At 41.8% G+C, this 14,589-nt stretch overlaps 10 non-coding genes across 10 annotated transcripts; all 10 read left to right on the forward strand.

Annotated features, from left to right (window-relative positions):
- The first annotated feature begins 1,011 nt into the window (after positions 1-1,011).
- On the forward strand, positions 1,012-1,084 carry TRNAV-CAC (transfer RNA valine (anticodon CAC)). The gene has a single exon. It is a non-coding gene; the product is annotated as a tRNA-Val (tRNA).
- A 1,970-nt stretch (positions 1,085-3,054) lies between these two features.
- Positions 3,055-3,126, forward strand: TRNAP-UGG (transfer RNA proline (anticodon UGG)). The gene has a single exon. It is a non-coding gene; the product is annotated as a tRNA-Pro (tRNA).
- A 272-nt stretch (positions 3,127-3,398) lies between these two features.
- Positions 3,399-3,471, forward strand: TRNAV-CAC (transfer RNA valine (anticodon CAC)). Its single transcript has one exon. It is a non-coding gene; the product is annotated as a tRNA-Val (tRNA).
- Positions 3,472-5,794: 2,323 nt separating this feature from the next.
- TRNAV-CAC (transfer RNA valine (anticodon CAC)) lies at positions 5,795-5,867 on the forward strand. The gene has a single exon. It is a non-coding gene; the product is annotated as a tRNA-Val (tRNA).
- Positions 5,868-7,837: 1,970 nt separating this feature from the next.
- On the forward strand, positions 7,838-7,909 carry TRNAP-UGG (transfer RNA proline (anticodon UGG)). Its single transcript has one exon. It is a non-coding gene; the product is annotated as a tRNA-Pro (tRNA).
- Positions 7,910-8,181: 272 nt separating this feature from the next.
- TRNAV-CAC (transfer RNA valine (anticodon CAC)) lies at positions 8,182-8,254 on the forward strand. Its single transcript has one exon. It is a non-coding gene; the product is annotated as a tRNA-Val (tRNA).
- Positions 8,255-10,224: 1,970 nt separating this feature from the next.
- Positions 10,225-10,296, forward strand: TRNAP-UGG (transfer RNA proline (anticodon UGG)). Its single transcript has one exon. It is a non-coding gene; the product is annotated as a tRNA-Pro (tRNA).
- Positions 10,297-10,568: 272 nt separating this feature from the next.
- On the forward strand, positions 10,569-10,641 carry TRNAV-CAC (transfer RNA valine (anticodon CAC)). The gene has a single exon. It is a non-coding gene; the product is annotated as a tRNA-Val (tRNA).
- A 1,980-nt stretch (positions 10,642-12,621) lies between these two features.
- Positions 12,622-12,693, forward strand: TRNAP-UGG (transfer RNA proline (anticodon UGG)). The gene has a single exon. It is a non-coding gene; the product is annotated as a tRNA-Pro (tRNA).
- A 272-nt stretch (positions 12,694-12,965) lies between these two features.
- On the forward strand, positions 12,966-13,038 carry TRNAV-CAC (transfer RNA valine (anticodon CAC)). Its single transcript has one exon. It is a non-coding gene; the product is annotated as a tRNA-Val (tRNA).
- The last annotated feature ends 1,551 nt before the right edge of the window (positions 13,039-14,589 follow it).

The following is a 14,589-nucleotide window of genomic DNA, read 5'->3' on the forward strand; positions in this document are numbered from 1 at the left end:
TGTTGGCAGCTTTTCCTCTGACCCTGGCCACTTTTACAAGCAATCCTATGATAGTCAGCAGGACCCACCCTAAAAAGGAAGGGGCATCCACTTGGACCCTTTCCACCTTTTCTAAATCTCGCCTGATCGAGCCAATTGAGCACTGATTGAGCAGATAAGCACATGTCATTCTCATTTCAGAAAGGTATTGGTTAGCTTGCTGCTAGCAGCTCAGTTATGTTATGATGTTAGAGGCTATGCAAGGAATGCTTTAGTCCAGCGATATGCAGTTTTTATTGCGCCTTGCATTCAGCAGGAAGGTCTTTAGCTTGAATCTGTGGCCTAGGTATTCACCTTGGTATTTCTTTTGGCACAAAGTGAAGGAGTATTTGAGAGAAAATGCAAAATGTGTTTCTTATGCTGTTATGAACAACTTGTTACTCTTTCTCATTAAGCTTCAGCCACTGCAGAAATATATAAATAAGGGCTGACTTCCTGTAAGACGTGTCCAAAGCTGGGACGGAATAAAAGGAGACACTTGTAAATGATAGTGCTATCGTTTGAGAAAGGGTAAGTTGAGACTGACTTTCATGCGTATTCACAGACCAAGCATCATAAAGATACCAGCATGATCTTCATTGCGGGCTTAGAGCCGTTATTAGCTTTTGAGAGGTAAGAGGATTTTGAGGGCTCGTTGGTCTAGGGGTATGATTCTCACTTTGGGTGCAAGAGGTCCCGGGTTCAAATCCCCGACGAGCCCTTTTCTTGGTACTCTTTTCAAGTTGTTTTGAAGTTTGCGTTTCAAAACCAACATCAATTTTTTCTTTGCAGTAGTGGATAATTCTTTGCTAGAGTCTCATGCTTCAGCCCTGCCCAGTCTGAGCTAATACCAAACATCTGGTCTTGCATGGCATGTACGAGCGTTCAGCTAGGGATGTCGGGCAGGTTGCATGAAAGAAATCTAAAGCCAGAGGCCCATGGAATAGCCAGTTCGGAGCAGTTTCATTACAGAAAAATCAACTGTAGGTATCTGTTTCTGTAGTGTAGTGGTTATCACGTTCGCCTCACACGCGAAAGGTCCCCGGTTCGAAACCGGGCAGAAACAGTTGTTATATTGTGTTGGCTACAATGTTGATAGGTGCCGTTTTGCCATGGAATTGTCCAAGCCCTGAAGATTATTTCATGCAATCTCGTTCCAAGAAAGGGAATTCTCTCAAAACACTAAAGTAATCAGCGTGTGGATGTATCTGTTGGTTCTCAGACCTTGCTTTCAAAAGAGCCCTGCAATCGGTTCACTGCTCACCTAGAACAAGCATTAACATGGAGAATTGTTGGCACCAACAGGAATCTTATTTTAGTGGAGTGTTTCTGGCTTTGAGTGCAGAGGCCCTCGGCTCAATTCCAAGATGATCCTTCTCAAGGTGATGATACAAATGCATTGTCACCTTTACGTTTAATGTCAGAATCATTTATTTCCAGTTGGTGGTGTAAGAATGTTTGCAACAGTATGGCGATTTTTCCTAGCCATGCATGAATGAAAGCATATCACTCGCCTTTAGGTGTTTTTCTAATACATTGATATTTGCATCTTCCTTCCTAGCCTGCATGTTTGACTATCTTACAGGCTGCATGTAATAAGTATCACATCAGGGCCCTTCTTCTACTCAATTCACAACTGTTCTATCACGACATAGATAAGAAAGCTGCATCTGCTTTTGTTGTGTAGTGGTAATCAGGTTTACCTGACGTGTGAAAGCCCCACGCTTTGAAAGTACACAGTAACAAAGAAACCGATGACTTTTATAAAAAGGTGTCATGTGTGTCTCTTACTTTGCACAAAAAGTGCCAGAGATGACTTCATTTGCAGTCACTTGAAAAGTAGGGATTCTCCAATAAATGGTAAATGGTTGAAACAAATCTGAAGAAATGCATGACATACCTGTGTGTGTGTGTGTACGCATGTATGTATATATAGGGAGAGAGAGAGCGTCAATATAAACAGACTTTATTTCAATCAAGCTGTCTTTTCTATCCTTCAGGAGCAGAATGTTCTGATCATCAGCGCTCCAGAATGTAGTGTTTTCTTGGCAAGCATCACATATTGTGATGTGTTAGCTAAAAGTTCCATATCCTAGAGACTGATATATTCCTCTGTACTTGTACCTTGGGGATTCATCAAAACCTGGCATCATAAGCAGCTTTCTACTGCCACAGACTGGACAGCGAAACAATTTAAAATATCCCAGAAAAAGAAAATAAGCATGCTTAATCAGAGCTTTCTGGACAGGAAGGACCTTTGAGCAAGTGAGGAATAAGCACTGCTTTTGTTAATTTGCATAGGCAGAATAGAGACTTCTGGGAAAAGGCCGAAATTACAGTCACAGAAAATGGCTGCATCTATAGAGAACGCTAAGAAGTGTTGGCAGCTTTTCCTCTGACCCTGACCACTTTTACAAGCAATCCTATGATAGTCAGCAGGACCCACCCTAAAAAGGAAGGGGCATCCACTTGGACCCTTTCCACCTTTTCTAAATCTCGCCTGATTGAGCACTGATTGAGCAGATAAGCACATGTCATTCTCATTTCAGAAAGGTATTGGTTAGCTTGCTGCTAGCAGCTCAGTTATGTTATGATGTTAGAGGCTATGCAAGGAATGCTTTAGTCCAGCGATATGCAGTTTTTATTGCGCCTTGCCTTCACCAGGAAGATCTTTAGCTTGAATCTGTGGCCTAGGTATTCACCTTGGTATTTCTTTTGGCACAAAGTGAAGGAGTATTTGAGAGAAAATGCACAATGTGTTTCTTATGTTATTATGAACAACTTGTTACTCTTTCTCATTAAGCTTCAGCCACTGCAGAAATATATAATTAAGGGCTGACTTCCTGTAAGACGTGTCCAAAGCTGGGACGGAATAAAAGGAGACACTTGTAAATGATAGTGCTATCGTTTGAGAAAGGGTAAGTTGAGACTGACTTTCATGCGTATTCACAGACCAAGCATCATAAAGATACCAGCATGATCTTCATTGCGGGCTTAGAGCCGGTATTAGCTTTTGAGCGGTAAGAGGATTTTGAGGGCTCGTTGGTCTAGGGGTATGATTCTCGCTTTGGGTGCGAGAGGTCCCGGGTTCAAATCCCGGACGAGCCCTTTTCTTGGTACTCTTTTCAAGTTGTTTTGAAGTTTGCGTTTCAAAACCAACATCAATTTTTTCTTTGCAGTAGTGGATAATTCTTTGCTAGAGTCTCATGCTTCAGCCCTGCCCAATCTGAGCTAATACCAAACATCTGGTCTTGCATGGCATGTACGAGCGTTCAGCTAGGGATGTCGGGCAGGTTGCATGAAAGAAATCTAAAGCCAGAGGCCCATGGAATAGCCAGTTCGGAGCAGTTTCATTACAGAAAAATCAACTGTAGGTATCTGTTTCTGTAGTGTAGTGGTTATCACGTTCGCCTCACACGCGAAAGGTCCCCGGTTCGAAACCGGGCAGAAACAGTTGTTATATTGTGTTGGCTACAATGTTGATAGGTGCCGTTTTGCCATGGAATTGTCCAAGCCCTGAAGATTATTTCATGCAATCTCGTTCCAAGAAAGGGAATTCTCTCAAAACACTAAAGTAATCGGCGTGTGGATGTATCTGTTGGTTCTCAGACCTTGCTTTCAAAAGAGCCCTGCAATCGGTTCACTGCTCACCTAGAACAAGCATTAACATGGAGAATTGTTGGCACCAACAGGAATCTTATTTTAGTGGAGTGTTTCTGGCTTTGAGTGCAGAGGCCCTCGGCTCAATTCCAAGATGATCCTTCTCAAGGTGATGATACAAATGCATTGTCACCTTTACGTTTAATGTCAGAATCATTTATTTCCAGTTGGTGGTGTAAGAATGTTTGCAACAGTATGGCGATTTTTCCTAGCCATGCATGAATGAAAGCATATCACTCGCCTTTAGGTGTTTTTCTAATACATTGATATTTGCATCTTCCTTCTTAGCCTGCATGTTTGACTATCTTACAGGCTGCATGTAATAAGTATCACATCAGGGCCCTTCTTCTACTCAATTCACAACTGTTCTATCACGACATAGATAAGAAAGCTGCATCTGCTTTTGTTGTGTAGTGGTAATCAGGTTTACCTGACGTGTGAAAGCCCCATGCTTTGAAAGTACACAGTAACAAAGAAACCGATGACTTTTATAAAAAGGTGTCATGTGTGTCTCTTACTTTGCACAAAAAGTGCCAGAGATGACTTCATTTGCAGTCACTTGAAAAGTAGGGATTCTCCAATAAATGGTAAATGGTTGAAACAAATCTGAAGAAATGCATGACATACCTGTGTGTGTGTGTGTACGCATGTATGTATATATAGGGAGAGAGAGAGCGTCAATATAAACAGACTTTATTTCAATCAAGCTGTCTTTTCTATCCTTCAGGAGCAGAATGTTCTGATCATCAGCGCTCCAGAATGTAGTGTTTTCTTGGCAAGCATCACATATTGTGATGTGTTAGCTAAAAGTTCCATATCCTAGAGACTGATATATTCCTCTGTACTTGTACCTTGGGGATTCATCAAAACCTGGCATCATAAGCAGCTTTCTACTGCCACAGACTGGACAGCGAAACAATTTAAAATATCCCAGAAAAAGAAAATAAGCATGCTTAATCAGAGCTTTCTGGACAGGAAGGACATTTGAGCAAGTGAGGAATAAGCACTGCTTTTGTTAATTTGCATAGGCAGAATAGAGATTTCTGGGAAAAGGCCGAAATTACAGTCACAGAAAATGGCTGCATCTATAGAGAACGCTAAGAAGTGTTGGCAGCTTTTCCTCTGACCCTGGCCACTTTTACAAGCAATCCTATGATAGTCAGCAGGACCCACCCTAAAAAGGAAGGGGCATCCACTTGGACCCTTTCCACCTTTTCTAAATCTCGCCTGATCGAGCCAATTGAGCACTGATTGAGCAGATAAGCACATGTCATTCTCATTTCAGAAAGGTATTGGTTAGCTTGCTGCTAGCAGCTCAGTTATGTTATGATGTTAGAGGCTATGCAAGGAATGCTTTAGTCCAGCGATATGCAGTTTTTATTGCGCCTTGCATTCAGCAGGAAGGTCTTTAGCTTGAATCTGTGGCCTAGGTATTCACCTTGGTATTTCTTTTGGCACAAAGTGAAGGAGTATTTGAGAGAAAATGCACAATGTGTTTCTTATGCTGTTATGAACAACTTGTTACTCTTTCTCATTAAGCTTCAGCCACTGCAGAAATATATAAATAAGGGCTGACTTCCTGTAAGACGTGTCCAAAGCTGGGACGGAATAAAAGGAGACACTTGTAAATGATAGTGCTATCGTTTGAGAAAGGGTAAGTTGAGACTGACTTTCATGCGTATTCACAGACCAAGCATCATAAAGATACCAGCATGATCTTCATTGCGGGCTTAGAGCCGTTATTAGCTTTTGAGAGGTAAGAGGATTTTGAGGGCTCGTTGGTCTAGGGGTATGATTCTCACTTTGGGTGCAAGAGGTCCCGGGTTCAAATCCCCGACGAGCCCTTTTCTTGGTACTCTTTTCAAGTTGTTTTGAAGTTTGCGTTTCAAAACCAACATCAATTTTTTCTTTGCAGTAGTGGATAATTCTTTGCTAGAGTCTCATGCTTCAGCCCTGCCCAGTCTGAGCTAATACCAAACATCTGGTCTTGCATGGCATGTACGAGCGTTCAGCTAGGGATGTCGGGCAGGTTGCATGAAAGAAATCTAAAGCCAGAGGCCCATGGAATAGCCAGTTCGGAGCAGTTTCATTACAGAAAAATCAACTGTAGGTATCTGTTTCTGTAGTGTAGTGGTTATCACGTTCGCCTCACACGCGAAAGGTCCCCGGTTCGAAACCGGGCAGAAACAGTTGTTATATTGTGTTGGCTACAATGTTGATAGGTGCCGTTTTGCCATGGAATTGTCCAAGCCCTGAAGATTATTTCATGCAATCTCGTTCCAAGAAAGGGAATTCTCTCAAAACACTAAAGTAATCAGCGTGTGGATGTATCTGTTGGTTCTCAGACCTTGCTTTCAAAAGAGCCCTGCAATCGGTTCACTGCTCACCTAGAACAAGCATTAACATGGAGAATTGTTGGCACCAACAGGAATCTTATTTTAGTGGAGTGTTTCTGGCTTTGAGTGCAGAGGCCCTCGGCTCAATTCCAAGATGATCCTTCTCAAGGTGATGATACAAATGCATTGTCACCTTTACGTTTAATGTCAGAATCATTTATTTCCAGTTGGTGGTGTAAGAATGTTTGCAACAGTATGGCGATTTTTCCTAGCCATGCATGAATGAAAGCATATCACTCGCCTTTAGGTGTTTTTCTAATACATTGATATTTGCATCTTCCTTCCTAGCCTGCATGTTTGACTATCTTACAGGCTGCATGTAATAAGTATCACATCAGGGCCCTTCTTCTACTCAATTCACAACTGTTCTATCACGACATAGATAAGAAAGCTGCATCTGCTTTTGTTGTGTAGTGGTAATCAGGTTTACCTGACGTGTGAAAGCCCCACGCTTTGAAAGTACACAGTAACAAAGAAACCGATGACTTTTATAAAAAGGTGTCATGTGTGTCTCTTACTTTGCACAAAAAGTGCCAGAGATGACTTCATTTGCAGTCACTTGAAAAGTAGGGATTCTCCAATAAATGGTAAATGGTTGAAACAAATCTGAAGAAATGCATGACATACCTGTGTGTGTGTGTGTACGCATGTATGTATATATAGGGAGAGAGAGAGCGTCAATATAAACAGACTTTATTTCAATCAAGCTGTCTTTTCTATCCTTCAGGAGCAGAATGTTCTGATCATCAGCGCTCCAGAATGTAGTGTTTTCTTGGCAAGCATCACATATTGTGATGTGTTAGCTAAAAGTTCCATATCCTAGAGACTGATATATTCCTCTGTACTTGTACCTTGGGGATTCATCAAAACCTGGCATCATAAGCAGCTTTCTACTGCCACAGACTGGACAGCGAAACAATTTAAAATATCCCAGAAAAAGAAAATAAGCATGCTTAATCAGAGCTTTCTGGACAGGAAGGACCTTTGAGCAAGTGAGGAATAAGCACTGCTTTTGTTAATTTGCATAGGCAGAATAGAGACTTCTGGGAAAAGGCCGAAATTACAGTCACAGAAAATGGCTGCATCTATAGAGAACGCTAAGAAGTGTTGGCAGCTTTTCCTCTGACCCTGACCACTTTTACAAGCAATCCTATGATAGTCAGCAGGACCCACCCTAAAAAGGAAGGGGCATCCACTTGGACCCTTTCCACCTTTTCTAAATCTCGCCTGATTGAGCACTGATTGAGCAGATAAGCACATGTCATTCTCATTTCAGAAAGGTATTGGTTAGCTTGCTGCTAGCAGCTCAGTTATGTTATGATGTTAGAGGCTATGCAAGGAATGCTTTAGTCCAGCGATATGCAGTTTTTATTGCGCCTTGCCTTCACCAGGAAGATCTTTAGCTTGAATCTGTGGCCTAGGTATTCACCTTGGTATTTCTTTTGGCACAAAGTGAAGGAGTATTTGAGAGAAAATGCACAATGTGTTTCTTATGTTATTATGAACAACTTGTTACTCTTTCTCATTAAGCTTCAGCCACTGCAGAAATATATAATTAAGGGCTGACTTCCTGTAAGACGTGTCCAAAGCTGGGACGGAATAAAAGGAGACACTTGTAAATGATAGTGCTATCGTTTGAGAAAGGGTAAGTTGAGACTGACTTTCATGCGTATTCACAGACCAAGCATCATAAAGATACCAGCATGATCTTCATTGCGGGCTTAGAGCCGGTATTAGCTTTTGAGCGGTAAGAGGATTTTGAGGGCTCGTTGGTCTAGGGGTATGATTCTCGCTTTGGGTGCGAGAGGTCCCGGGTTCAAATCCCGGACGAGCCCTTTTCTTGGTACTCTTTTCAAGTTGTTTTGAAGTTTGCGTTTCAAAACCAACATCAATTTTTTCTTTGCAGTAGTGGATAATTCTTTGCTAGAGTCTCATGCTTCAGCCCTGCCCAATCTGAGCTAATACCAAACATCTGGTCTTGCATGGCATGTACGAGCGTTCAGCTAGGGATGTCGGGCAGGTTGCATGAAAGAAATCTAAAGCCAGAGGCCCATGGAATAGCCAGTTCGGAGCAGTTTCATTACAGAAAAATCAACTGTAGGTATCTGTTTCTGTAGTGTAGTGGTTATCACGTTCGCCTCACACGCGAAAGGTCCCCGGTTCGAAACCGGGCAGAAACAGTTGTTATATTGTGTTGGCTACAATGTTGATAGGTGCCGTTTTGCCATGGAATTGTCCAAGCCCTGAAGATTATTTCATGCAATCTCGTTCCAAGAAAGGGAATTCTCTCAAAACACTAAAGTAATCGGCGTGTGGATGTATCTGTTGGTTCTCAGACCTTGCTTTCAAAAGAGCCCTGCAATCGGTTCACTGCTCACCTAGAACAAGCATTAACATGGAGAATTGTTGGCACCAACAGGAATCTTATTTTAGTGGAGTGTTTCTGGCTTTGAGTGCAGAGGCCCTCGGCTCAATTCCAAGATGATCCTTCTCAAGGTGATGATACAAATGCATTGTCACCTTTACGTTTAATGTCAGAATCATTTATTTCCAGTTGGTGGTGTAAGAATGTTTGCAACAGTATGGCGATTTTTCCTAGCCATGCATGAATGAAAGCATATCACTCGCCTTTAGGTGTTTTTCTAATACATTGATATTTGCATCTTCCTTCCTAGCCTGCATGTTTGACTATCTTACAGGCTGCATGTAATAAGTATCACATCAGGGCCCTTCTTCTACTCAATTCACAACTGTTCTATCACGACATAGATAAGAAAGCTGCATCTGCTTTTGTTGTGTAGTGGTAATCAGGTTTACCTGACGTGTGAAAGCCCCATGCTTTGAAAGTACACAGTAACAAAGAAACCGATGACTTTTATAAAAAGGTGTCATGTGTGTCTCTTACTTTGCTCAAAAAGTGCCAGAGATGACTTCATTTGCAGTCACTTGAAAAGTAGGGATTCTCCAATAAATGGTAAATGGTTGAAACAAATCTGAAGAAATGCATGACATACCTGTGTGTGTGTGTGTATGCATGTATGTATATATAGGGAGAGAGAGAGCGTCAATATAAACAGACTTTATTTCAATCAAGCTGTCTTTTCTATCCTTCAGGAGCAGAATGTTCTGATCATCAGCGCTCCAGAATGTAGTGTTTTCTTGGCAAGCATCACATATTGTGATGTGTTAGCTAAAAGTTCCATATCCTAGAGACAGATATATTCCTCTGTACTTGTACCTTGGGGATTCATCAAAACCTGGCATCATAAGCAGCTTTCTACTGCCACAGACTGGACAGCGAAACAATTTAAAATATCCCAGAAAAAGAAAATAAGCATGCTTAATCAGAGCTTTCTGGACAGGAAGGACATTTGAGCAAGTGAGGAATAAGCACTGCTTTTGTTAATTTGCATAGGCAGAATAGAGACTTCTGGGAAAAGGCCGAAATTACAGTCACAGAAAATGGCTGCATCTATAGAGAACGCTAAGAAGTGTTGGCAGCTTTTCCTCTGACCCTGACCACTTTTACAAGCAATCCTATGATAGTCAGCAGGACCCACCCTAAAAAGGAAGGGGCATCCACTTGGACCCTTTCCACCTTTTCTAAATCTCGCCTGATTGAGCACTGATTGAGCAGATAAGCACATGTCATTCTCATTTCAGAAAGGTATTGGTTAGCTTGCTGCTAGCAGCTCAGTTATGTTATGATGTTAGAGGCTATGCAAGGAATGCTTTAGTCCAGCGATATGCAGTTTTTATTGCGCCTTGCATTCAGCAGGAAGATCTTTAGCTTGAATCTGTGGCCTAGGTATTCACCTTGGTATTTCTTTTGGCACAAAGTGAAGGAGTATTTGAGAGAAAATGCACAATGTGTTTCTTATGTTGTTATGAACAACTTGTTACTCTTTCTCATTAAGCTTCAGCCACTGAAGAAATATATAAATAAGGGCTGACTTCCTGTAAGACGTGTCCAAAGCTGGGACGGAATAAAAGGAGACACTTGTAAATGATAGTGCTATCGTTTGAGAAAGGGTAAGTTGAGACTGACTTTCATGCGTATTCACAGACCAAGCATCATAAAGATTCCAGCATGATCTTCATTGCGGGCTTAGAGCCGGTATTAGCTTTTGAGAGGTAAGAGGATTTTGAGGGCTCGTTGGTCTAGGGGTATGATTCTCGCTTTGGGTGCGAGAGGTCCCGGGTTCAAATCCCGGACGAGCCCTTTTCTTGGTACTCTTTTCAAGTTGTTTTGAAGTTTGCGTTTCAAAACCAACATCAATTTTTTCTTTGCAGTAGTGGATAATTCTTTGCTAGAGTCTCATGCTTCAGCCCTGCCCAGTCTGAGCTAATACCAAACATCTGGTCTTGCATGGCATGTACGAGCGTTCAGCTAGGGATGTCGGGCAGGTTGCATGAAAGAAATCTAAAGCCAGAGGCCCATGGAATAGCCAGTTCGGAGCAGTTTCATTACAGAAAAATCAACTGTAGGTATCTGTTTCTGTAGTGTAGTGGTTATCACGTTTGCCTCACACGCGAAAGGTCCCCGGTTCGAAACCGGGCAGAAACAGTTGTTATATTGTGTTGGCTACAATGTTGATAGGTGCCGTTTTGCCATGGAATTGTCCAAGCCCTGAAGATTATTTCATGCAATCTCGTTCCAAGAAAGGGAATTCTCTCAAAACACTAAAGTAATCGGCGTGTGGATGTATCTGTTGGTTCTCAGACCTTGCTTTCAAAAGAGCCCTGCAATCGGTTCACTGCTCACCTAGAACAAGCATTAACATGGAGAATTGTTGGCACCAACAGGAATCTTATTTTAGTGGAGTGTTTCTGGCTTTGAGTGCAGAGGCCCTCGGCTCAATTCCAAGATGATCCTTCTCAAGGTGATGATACAAATGCATTGTCACCTTTACGTTTAATGTCAGAATCATTTATTTCCAGTTGGTGGTGTAAGAATGTTTGCAACAGTATGGCGATTTTTCCTAGCCATGCATGAATGAAAGCATATCACTCGCCTTTAGGTGTTTTTCTAATACATTGATATTTGCATCTTCCTTCCTAGCCTGCATGTTTGACTATCTTACAGGCTGCATGTAATAAGTATCACATCAGGGCCCTTCTTCTACTCAATTCACAACTGTTCTATCACGACATAGATAAGAAAGCTGCATCTGCTTTTGTTGTGGAGTGGTAATCAGGTTTACCTGACGTGTGAAAGCCCCATGCTTTGAAAGTACACAGTAACAAAGAAACCGATGACTTTTATAAAAAGGTGTCATGTGTGTCTCTTACTTTGCACAAAAAGTGCCAGAGATGACTTCATTTGCAGTCACTTGAAAAGTAGGGATTCTCCAATAAATGGTAAATGGTTGAAACAAATCTGAAGAAATGCATGACATACCTGTGTGTGTGTGTGTACGCATGTATGTATATATAGGGAGAGAGAGAGCGTCAATATAAACAGACTTTATTTCAATCAAGCTGTCTTTTCTATCCTTCAGGAGCAGAATGTTCTGATCATCAGCGCTCCAGAATGTAGTGTTTTCTTGGCAAGCATCACATATTGTGATGTGTTAGCTAAAAGTTCCATATCCTAGAGACTGATATATTCCTCTGTACTTGTACCTTGGGGATTCATCAAAACCTGGCATCATAAGCAGCTTTCTACTGCCACAGACTGGACAGCGAAACAATTTAAAATATCCCAGAAAAAGAAAATAAGCATGCTTAATCAGAGCTTTCTGGACAGGAAGGACATTTGAGCAAGTGAGGAATAAGCACTGCTTTTGTTAATTTGCATAGGCAGAATAGAGACTTCTGGGAAAAGGCCGAAATTACAGTCACAGAAAATGGCTGCATCTATAGAGAACGCTAAGAAGTGTTGGCAGCTTTTCCTCTGACCCTGGCCACTTTTACAAGCAATCCTATGATAGTGAGCAGGACCCACCCTAAAAAGGAAGAGGCATCCACTTGGACCCTTTCCACCTTTTCTAAATCTCGCCTGATCGAGCCTGATTGAGCACTGATTGAGCAGATAAGCACATGTCATTCTCATTTCAGAAAGGTATTGGTTAGCTTGCTGCTAGCAGCTCAGTTATGTTATGATGTTAGAGGCTGTGCAAGGAATGCTTTAGTCCAGCGATATGCAGTTTTTATTGCGCCTTGCATTCAGCAGGAAGATCTTTAGCTTGAATCTGTGGCCTAGGTATTCACCTTGGTATTTCTTTTGGCACAAAGTGAAGGAGTATTTGAGAGAAAATGCACAATGTGTTTCTTATGTTGTTATGAACAACTTGTTACTCTTTCTCATTAAGCTTCAGCCACTGCAGAAATATATAAATAAGGGCTGACTTCCTGTAAGACGTGTCCAAAGCTGGGACGGAATAAAAGGAGACACTTGTAAATGATAGTGCTATCGTTTGAGAAAGGGTAAGTTGAGACTGACTTTCATGCGTATTCACAGACCAAGCATCATAAAGATACCAGCATGATCTTCATTGCGGGCTTAGAGCCGGTATTAGCTTTTGAGAGGTAAGAGGATTTTGAGGGCTCGTTGGTCTAGGGGTATGATTCTCGCTTTGGGTGCGAGAGGTCCCGGGTTCAAATCCCGGACGAGCCCTTTTCTTGGTACTCTTTTCAAGTTGTTTTGAAGTTTGCGTTTCAAAACCAACATCAATTTTTTCTTTGCAGTAGTGGATAATTCTTTGCTAGAGTCTCATGCTTCAGCCCTGCCCAGTCTGAGCTAATACCAAACATCTGGTCTTGCATGGCATGTACGAGCGTTCAGCTAGGGATGTCGGGCAGGTTGCATGAAAGAAATCTAAAGCCAGAGGCCCATGGAATAGCCAGTTCGGAGCAGTTTCATTACAGAAAAATCAACTGTAGGTATCTGTTTCTGTAGTGTAGTGGTTATCACGTTCGCCTCACATGCGAAAGGTCCCCGGTTCGAAACCGGGCAGAAACAGTTGTTATATTGTGTTGGCTACAATGTTGATAGGTGCCGTTTTGCCATGGAATTGTCCAAGCCCTGAAGATTATTTCATGCAATCTCGTTCCAGGAAAGGGAATTCTCTCAAAACACTAAAGTAATCGGCGTGTGGATGTATCTGTTGGTTCTCAGACCTTGCTTTCAAAAGAGCCCTGCAATCGGTTCACTGCTCACCTAGAACAAGCATTAACATGGAGAATTGTTGGCACCAACAGGAATCTTATTTTAGTGGAGTGTTTCTGGCTTTGAGTGCAGAGGCCCTCGGCTCAATTCCAAGATGATCCTTCTCAAGGTGATGATACAAATGCATTGTCACCTTTACGTTTAATGTCAGAATCATTTATTTCCAGTTGGTGGTGTAAGAATGTTTGCAACAGTATGGCGATTTTTCCTAGCCATGCATGAATGAAAGCATATCACTCGCCTTTAGGTGTTTTTCTAATACATTGATATTTGCATCTTCCTTCCTAGCCTGCATGTTTGACTATCTTACAGGCTGCATGTAATAAGTATCACATCAGGGCCCTTCTTCTACTCAATTCACAACTGTTCTATCACGACATAGATAAGAAAGCTGCATCTGCTTTTGTTGTGTAGTGGTAATCAGGTTTACCTGACGTGTGAAAGCCCCATGCTTTGAAAGTACACAGTAACAAAGAAACCGATGACTTTTATAAAAAGGTGTCATGTGTGTCTCTTACTTTGCACAAAAAGTGCCAGAGATGACTTCATTTGCAGTCACTTGAAAAGTAGGGATTCTCCAATAAATGGTAAATGGTTGAAACAAATCTGAAGAAATGCATGACATACCTGTGTGTGTGTGTGTACGCATGTATGTATATATAGGGAGAGAGAGAGCGTCAATATAAACAGACTTTATTTCAATCAAGCTGTCTTTTCTATCCTTCAGGAGCAGAATGTTCTGATCATCAGCGCTCCAGAATGTAGTGTTTTCTTGGCAAGCATCACATATTGTGATGTGTTAGCTAAAAGTTCCATATCCTAGAGACTGATATATTCCTCTGTACTTGTACCTTGGGGATTCATCAAAACCTGGCATCATAAGCAGCTTTCTACTGCCACAGACTGGACAGCGAAACAATTTAAAATATCCCAGAAAAAGAAAATAAGCATGCTTAATCAGAGCTTTCTGGACAGGAAGGACATTTGAGCAAGTGAGGAATAAGCACTGCTTTTGTTAATTTGCATAGGCAGAATAGAGACTTCTGGGAAAAGGCCGAAATTACAGTCACAGAAAATGGCTGCATCTATAGAGAACGCTAAGAAGTGTTGGCAGCTTTTCCTCTGACCCTGGCCACTTTTACAAGCAATCCTATGATAGTGAGCAGGACCCACCCTAAAAAGGAAGGGGCATCCACTTGGACCCTTTCCACCTTTTCTAAATCTCGCCTGATCGAGCCTGATTGAGCACTGATTGAGCAGATAAGCACATGTCATTCTCATTTCAGAAAGGTATTGGTTAGCTTGCTGCTAGCAGCTCAGTTATGTTATGATGTTAGAGGCTGT

The sequence above is a fragment of the Triturus cristatus genome, chromosome 8 (assembly GCF_964204655.1).
Source record: "Triturus cristatus chromosome 8, aTriCri1.1, whole genome shotgun sequence".
NCBI lineage: Eukaryota > Metazoa > Chordata > Amphibia > Caudata > Salamandridae > Triturus > Triturus cristatus.